This window comes from Scylla paramamosain, chromosome 22, assembly GCF_035594125.1.
Source record: "Scylla paramamosain isolate STU-SP2022 chromosome 22, ASM3559412v1, whole genome shotgun sequence".
NCBI lineage: Eukaryota > Metazoa > Arthropoda > Malacostraca > Decapoda > Portunidae > Scylla > Scylla paramamosain.
The window spans coordinates 5066453-5075000 of record NC_087172.1 but is presented as its reverse complement, the minus strand read 5'-3'; the positions used below and the strand labels follow the sequence as shown (position 1 = coordinate 5075000).

The window sequence follows — 8548 nt, the reverse complement described above, 5'->3', positions numbered from 1 at the left end:
AATAATAAGCCAATGTGACAGTAACGTAATGGAGAAGATATGTTAACTTCACAGACGCAGGAGATATTATCAGTTCCTCAGTGATAGAAGGCAGGACAAAAGTGCAGTTTCTACCATCACGAAGGTTACATAATGAAGAGGATCTGATGCTAAAGGATACTGTTAAGATCTGTAATGCGAGAGAGGTTACGAGTTGCCGGTCACTAATACGGAAACGTTGTAGAGTGAAAGGGGATGCTATGATTTTTTATTATTCATTCGTTAACTTTTTATTTATTTATTTAGTTAGTTTTATTTATTTATTTTTTTTATTTATTTATTTTCTATTATTTGTATTTGTATTTGTATTTATTTATTTATTTATTTATTTATTTAGTCATGCTCATTCTGTCAAGACGTCCTGCAGATAAATTAAATCACAGCTCACTAATAAAACTCCAAGACAGAAAACAGAAAAATGAGATTCTGGACAGGAAAAGACTTCGCTCTCAGGTGCTAATTTACATGCAACTTCGTCATGAAACGCATTAAAAATCACAACTGCTTTCCAGACAACTAGACAGGAAGGAAAAGATTCTCAAATGGAGTAATTAGTAGATGAATAAAATAAGACTTTATAACCAGGTTGTTAGTGCCGAGTCACTGTGAAGCTTTTAAAAGAAGATGAGACAAATTTATAGTTAAGGATGATACGTGAAAATAGTTAGGCACGTTTCATACCGGGAGTACCACGTGTAGACCTGATGGCTTCTTGCAGCTTCCCTTTTCCTTTTCTCTTTTTTTTTTTTTTTTTTCTTATGCATACTGACAACCACTAATCTCTGGTCAGACAGCTGGGTAGAGGGGAGAGATATTCCAGATAGCGTCTAGTATCATAAGGGCAATAGTTGAAAATAGGTAGGTATGTTTCATGTAAGGACTGCCATGTGTAGATCTGCAGCTTCCCTTATTTTCTTATGTTCTTGTGTTCTAATCAAAAGCAGTGTTACTTTAAATCATGCCCCGGCCGGTCTCGCGTATCCAGACTCGTGCTATCTTGTTACTAGGAGAGGTAAACGGACACTTGATGCGCGAGGTTACTGTGGATCTTGTTATGAAGTGTGCAGTGATGTGACAGTGTACTGAGCCGCTGGAGGTGACGTGTGGCAGTGGAGTGAAATGTTAGGCGGGTACTCCAGATGAAGGCTGCGTCGTGAAAGTAAGTGTTTGTGTAAGGGTCTGCGATGACATGCTGTCCACACACACACACACACACACACACACAAATATACAAGAATTCATGACACGTGTATCATCACATATATCTTGATACGTACACACACACACATCGGTGTTCGCAGCAATCCATAACACACACACACACACACACACACACACACAGAGAGAGAGAGAGAGAGAGAGAGAGAGAGAGAGAGAGAGAGAGAGAGAGAGAGAGAGAGAGAGAGAAAGAGAATGATTCGCGAAAAGATAAAAACCATTAAATAAATAAACGTCAATATACCAATAGAAATTAACAAAATTATGCACACATATAAACAGATAAACAGACAAAAGAAAATAAATAAACGAATGAAGAAATGAAGGAACGAAGGGGGAAAAGGAGGATAACAAGGGGCCGTTACTCACCCTCGTGCTGAACAACCAAACCACCCAATAGGTCTTCCGCTTGTTAAGTGTCCTAAGTGACGGTCTTTCCACCTTGTGTCTCCCGCCGTGGCAAGAACCGTCTCACTGCACTTCACACGGAACACCTCCACGCACACACCAGGTCGCTGTAAGACTGTGCTTGGGAACATTGAAGTCACATTGTATCACTCCCGCCGGGCCGCGCCACTACACCTCTCACTCCGCTCCCTGAACACTCTCTGAGACTGAGATGCTGCCGGCGTGAGACCCAAAACAAAAGTTATCGTTTACACTATACACAAACCTACCATTCCTCCTATCTCACAAAGCCATACCATGAACCTATAATCTCATTTATTCATTTATTCATCCATTTATTAATTTAGTAAGGTGTCAAGCTGTATAATGTTCCCAGGAGTTGTGTTTGGGAGTTAAGCGTCTGGCAGGGCGGCGCAAAGTCGAGCCACCTTCTCCATTGAACGCGATGAATGGTCACAGGTTATTTCTGACCTCTGCTGATTACACCACACTCATGACCAGGCATGTGGGCACCAGGACGAGTGCAGGGAGGGGGGAAAATGTAAGAGGATAAACCAGTACGCAATGCAAGATGAATCCATAGTGAAGAGGAATATTTTAACCTGGAACACACCACAACACTCAAATGTTTATTAATATACGTACTGGTTAACGAGAGATCAAGTGGGATAACCTGTTTTTATACTTATTTCTACACGCACCATCTTCCCTAAGCTCTTCCTAGTAGTAGCAGAGCGAGCCTGTTCCAAAAACACACTTTCTCCCGCTTCAATATTTCATACTCTAAGGTTATTGATACCACGGGACGAGGACCAGACGGCTAAAATAAGGAAGTCATAGAGGAGAAAAGTCGACTAGTTTTTGTCTGATGTCTACTGAAGGTAATCAATCTTATTCCTTTACTTCATTCCCACAAATTCCTCACGTTTTGACAGATAGAGGAAATGAAGAACAACAGAGAACGCCTGACAGGGACAAGAGTAAATGTAAAGTATACAGATGTGTTTAGCGGTGTATATAACGAGACATCGAGAAGACTAGACAGGTGCAGAGAGAAGTTTAAGTGAGGAAGTTTTCACTGGGCCTGTTGGAAAGTCTGTCTGTGGGAACTCTGCTGATGAACTGTCCTCATATGGTGCTGTACTATGCAACGTGTGTGTGTGTGTGTGTGTGTGTGTGTCATAGTTATTGTCTGCAGTATCGTACAATAGCGTAGCGTGTGTGCAATTATTTGTACTCCTATTTAAGTTGGATAAGGAGGTATTTGTAGGGTATGCACTGAGCGTTGCGTCACATTGCAAGTTGAACAGGCTACACACGTACAATTCAACCTACTAGGCCGGTGCATGATCTAAATATAGCCTGACTGCCGGTGCCGTGTCGCCCTCGCAGGAACCAGCTGTAATGATTTTGGGAGTAAGCTTTGGGTTAGCTTCATCTTTCACTATGTGAAGCTTGTCTAGTAAATCATAGTTTTTAATAAGCGCATAATCCAATAACGAACATAGAACAAAAACAGGCGTGTTTATCCATAGAGACTAATAATGTATAGAACAATGCATTTCTTTCAGTATAAGCTAGTATACTTGTCAAATTTAAACTACGCAGGATGGCTGGGTAAGAATTAGATATTGCTAGTTAAGATATTCGTCTAGCAGAGCACCAAACATGTAGGGCAGAGTAGGCTAGAGGTATGTTAGGCTGCACCGCAAGGCTGAGTGAGACCCATATCTTGACCGCCACGCACCACCACGGACTGTCAACACATACAAACACACACACCACGTGACGTCAGTTTGCGCGATCTTTCACTTTGATGTCCTTCCCTGTTATATTGTTCTTAGCACCTTGCAGAGAAGTAACAGACAGCCCCGTGAAGAATGCTTGTAGGAAATTAGTTATATAGAGCTGGACATGCCCGTCACGGAGAGAAAATAAGGAAATGTTAGCTTACCACTGAACTCTAAGAAGTGTCAGCCTACCGCGAGTGTCAGCCAGCCAATTTAACAAGGTAAATATATGAAGGGAGTACAGGGAAGGTGAAGGGTAAGAGAAGGGTGTTTTCTTAGGAGTAAATGTCAGAGGGATGTAAAGGGCAAAGGGAGGGAAGAGGGAAGGGGTAGATGTTGTTTGGCGACGGTGCGGGGAGGAAAGAAACAAGAATAGGAATGAATGCTTTTCCATACCACTCGCGCCCAAGTTTTTGCTGCTGTACTTGGATTTTACTGCACAAATTTTTCTTTTCATAATTTTGACCGCGAGATTTCCGGCTACTTCTTTCTGTTCCACAGTAGAGCACACATCTCCTTTGTTTGGCGCCACTTGTACACACCTACGAGAAAACCAACTGAGGCAAGAAAACCGAGGGAAAGACGGAGAGTGAGATAGAGGGATGGAACTGTAGTAGAATTGCAAAGGATGGGAGTCACAGAGGAGGATGCAAGGGGCAGAAACAATTGGAGGAGACTCGTACATAGCGCCAATCCCCGAGTCTAGGGAAAAAGCGAAAGGAGACTTGTACGTACATGTACATACCTGCGTGGGAGGAAATTCCTATGGTTCCTTGAGCTTTCCTAATACCTCAATAAGCTCGAGAAGCCCTTCATGTCTCGGTGAACAGCCTACTTGAACACCATGTGAAGAAAGTTCCTCTAAGATTTATGCCTAACATTTTTCTCATCAGACGGTACAGAATTGTTGTGACGCCTTTGAAGACCAAGAGAGTGACGGTCTCGAGCGTGTAATGCATTGAGTCTGACTCTAAAGGAAGTGGCTCATAAAGGAAATCTGACTCTTTGTACCTGTCGAGGATCCGCGTCCCGACCCTGCGGTGGGCGAAAACCGCCATCACACAGCCTACGGAGGGGTGCCGCCAGCATCTGTCAGCAAAGTGGCAGGAGATATTTCCCTTCCTTCCCAACGATGCGCTCCTTTCCTCTTGCCTGGATGAGTGGGTGCGTGGAGCCACTCACTTTGCCTCGTCCCATATCGAAGATGTCTTCTTGTTGCTGTTCTTTTTTTCGACTGAGGGCCAGGCACAGATTCCGGCTGGTGGCTACGGTGGAGGTATTGATGCGTGAAAATCACCATACCTTTAGATACGATGTCAGCAAACGGATGCTGCTGCGGCAAAACATGAGCATATTCCACTAGTGAGAGGCGTGTTCCACCAGGGGCTGCGCAGCCTTATTGTTCCTTTGTTTCCAAGATGCTGGCAGGCAGACGGATGACGATAGATCTTTTGAATATAAATCTAAGGATATAATCCTCACTTTGTATAACTCTTTAATCCGTCCCCTTTATGAATATTGCTTTCGAAAAGACATTGATAATTTCGAACGAGTTCAGCGTAGAGTAACAAAAAATTATACCAAGCCTAAGAAACAAATCATACGAAGAGCGTCTTAGAGAATTAAACCTATTCCCATTAACAGAAAGAAGACTAGGAGGCGACTTAATACAGGTGTTTAAAATCATCAAAGGCATTGATAACATGGGCTGCAGAAAGTATTTCAAGATAGATTTTTCAAATTACACGCGAGGAAACGGTTGCAAAATTGTTAGGAAATCCTTAAACGCTCATGAATTTTTATTTTTTTTTTTTTTCTTTTCGCACCGTGTAGTCAATCTATGGGATGGGGTTCCTCGAGACGTGATAGACTGCAACACCGCTGAGACTTTTAAACGCCGTCTTGACAAATATTTTGCCTCAGATCCGCGGCTAACAGTGTTTGTTTGTCAGAGATTAACTTCCTTGCCTCCAGGAAAATAGATGAAATGAGGTGCCCCCATAGGCACCTCATTTCATCTATTTTCATTCTTTCCTATAAGATTTCCTTCGGTTTTTTCTTCCTCTAACCCAGAAGAGTATTCATTTCAGACCTATTTCCTGTACGGCTTATGCCGGAAGGAGTGGAGGGTGGGAAGAGAGCCTGCTTTGCTGTCCTTTCTTTCTAGTATCACCAAAGTAATCCTTGGTCAGGTCACCTCATGAGGACCGCAAGGTCTGTTGTCACCTAGATATCTATGTAACTCTATGTAACTCTCTCTCTCTCTCTCTCTCTCTCTCTCTCTCTCTCTCTCTCTCTCTCTCTCTCTCTCTCTCTCTCTCTCTGGTAATTGCGATTTCTTGGAAGTAAAGACTAAAAATCCTGATATTTACTATTGCTTTGTTAAAATTGTAATGGCAAGACAGCTTCTTGTATTTTCCATCTCTCCTTGGGTCTCTAGTAACTAATCCGTAAGCCTAAGGAAATGCTGTCCTCTCACCACCAACCTTCCCGTGCTCCGAGCTCTAAGCCACGCGTGGTGTGTGTGTGTGTGTGTGTATTATATACTGTCCTGAATGTGCAGGTCAAGAGAGAGGGGGAGAGAGAGAGAGAGAGAGAGAGAGAGAGAGAGAGAGAGAGAGAGAGAGAGAGAGAGAGAGAGAGAGAGAGGGTAGTGAAGGAGAAATGGGAAGCATGGGGGTGGAGAAGAGGGACTGGAAAGGGAATGTGGAGGGATAGAGGAAGAAGGCGATACATGTCAGAGGCAGCTCTACCCAATGACACCTGTCATGAAAAAACGATAATAGATGTCACTTTTGTTAGAAATATAGGAAGGAAAACTGCTTCATCAAGTAGGGAGAGCCGTCTGTACGAGTACGTTCACGCAGGCGGCTGGGAAGGGGTGGCTAGCTAGTGGGAAATGAATATAAACAAACAGCAACTCAGCAAGATGTCTTCCTCCTGAGACGATGCCGAAGTGATAGATACATTTTTTTTTTTTTTTTTGGCGTACCGGAAGCTAAAATAGAAAAAGGAAACGCCTCTGGAAACGTCCCAGGCTGAGTGGAAGAGCAGAAAAGAGTGTCTACCACACTTTTGCTTGAGCTGAGCGTGGAAGACCCAGACGCCACGAGACAGTGATACGCCTTAACAGGGAGCAGTACCATGGTCTTTTGCAGCCTGTATGATTAAAAAATAAATAAATAAAAAGCTAATTAATACAGTGTGCAACTCTACCCCATTTCACTTCAGTCTTTCTCTCCAGCGAGCTTTTGTCCTCCTTTCCATTTAATCGGTGAGTTTATGTCTGGTGAGGTTCTGTCCTACTCCACACCATATCATAACTTCAAAGGTTATAATTTGGGTAAATTTATATAAGTGCACCTACCTAACATTTTCGGATGAAATTAAATTTTTCTGGTAGATCTTGATGTGCTTTGACCTTTTCCGAAGGCTTTGCTTGTCATATTGAGTGTCTCGGGTTCCAAAGATGACGTTCGTCCCTCACTAGCTCCGACATTAACTTTTCTGCCTCCTGACACCACATCTTTCACAACTCTTCCTGAAGACACGATATAAATAAAGTAGCGGGCAGCTGGACAAGACCAACCTGTCGGTCTTGTTGGCGCGGCTGGGATTTCCAGCCGCTAGGCGCCAAAGGTCCAGCAGGTTGGTCAACCCGGCTTGCGGTGGCTGGCAATTCAGCAGCAAATGACAAGCGTGAACTCGCCAAATTCATTTTACCTCAAGAGCAACAATGTTATTTTCTTCCTCTTCTTCCCCAGAGCTTTGCCGTTAAAATAAATTTATCGTATATAATGGTACAGTCAATGGTTATTACTAAAACGTTTTCCAACACTATTTCTTTTGTTTTCAATGTAATGTTACAAGCTGTTCTCATTTGACTTTGGAAAATTGCCGCCCATTGCGGGAAGGCGGCTGAATCTAGAGTAATTGCGCGGCAATTCAGCCGCGCCCCGCTGCATTTCACTCCCCGCTACACATTCCCGGCTAAAACCAGCCGGGTTTACAGCTCCGTGTAAACCGCCTTAGATGGAGGTGATAGGGATGGGGTGTGAGAAATATAGAAACGAGGAAGGAGTGGGGATGGGGAGGCGGACATGGAGTGGAGTTGACAAAAGAGGTGTGGCTTAATTGACACGTCACGACTTCTGGCCTATGATATTTACCTATTAAAATCCCTTGAGTTGACATGTCGCTTTAGCTAAAAAAAAAAAAAAAGGGGGAGAGGGGGCAGGAAGGCTGCTTCATCAAGTAGGGAACCGTAGGAGTACAAACACTAATCTAAGCGCACATACATACATAAATACATACATACATTCTTATATACATACATAGAAACAACTGAATTAATACACACACACACACACACACACACACACACAGGATCACAAGCAAACAAATAGACAAACGAACAAACACGTTGATGAAGTTCTGATTTATACACACAGATCGGCTTGAACACACACACACACACACACACACACACACACACACACACACACACACACACACACACACACACACACACACACACACATACACAGGTAAAAAATAAATAACTTACTGTACATTTAAGGTAACTTAAACAACAAAGTACACACACACACACACACACACACACACACACACACACACACACACACACACACACACACTCACACACACACACACACCAAGTGGCAGTTTAAGGTTAAGTACCAATTATACAGCTTTTGTGACTTTCCTCTGATCGGCACCACACGCACAAACACACACACACACACACACACAGGGTAGTTAAACTTGTGGGAGTGTAGTGTTAACACCACCCCACCACACCACACCATCACACCATACCATTCCACACCACATGACACCACCACCACCATCACCACACACCACCACCACATACCACTACCAATATCACATGCCATAACATACCACACAGCACCACACCAAACTACACCACCACACAACAGTATCCTGACCTACCCAGCCCCACCAAGTATCGCCAAGCCATCCGACCACCGTCCCCTCCCGCCGCGGCTAAGGTATCATTTTCCCGTCACGTATTTAGCGCAATTTCGAGGGTTTTGCAGATGTTTCCAGGA

General features: G+C 43.5%; 1 protein-coding gene across 1 annotated transcript in view; it reads right to left on the bottom strand.

Annotated features, from left to right (window-relative positions):
• The window catches only part of LOC135111471 (nucleolar and coiled-body phosphoprotein 1-like), a 146276-nt gene extending 144397 nt beyond the window's left edge, over positions 1-1879 (bottom strand). The window contains exon 1 of the mRNA XM_064024787.1: positions 1627-1879. The gene's annotated coding sequence lies outside the window, so the exon portion shown is untranslated. The remainder of the gene's footprint in view (positions 1-1626) is intronic.
• Between the last annotated feature and the right edge of the window lie 6669 nt (positions 1880-8548).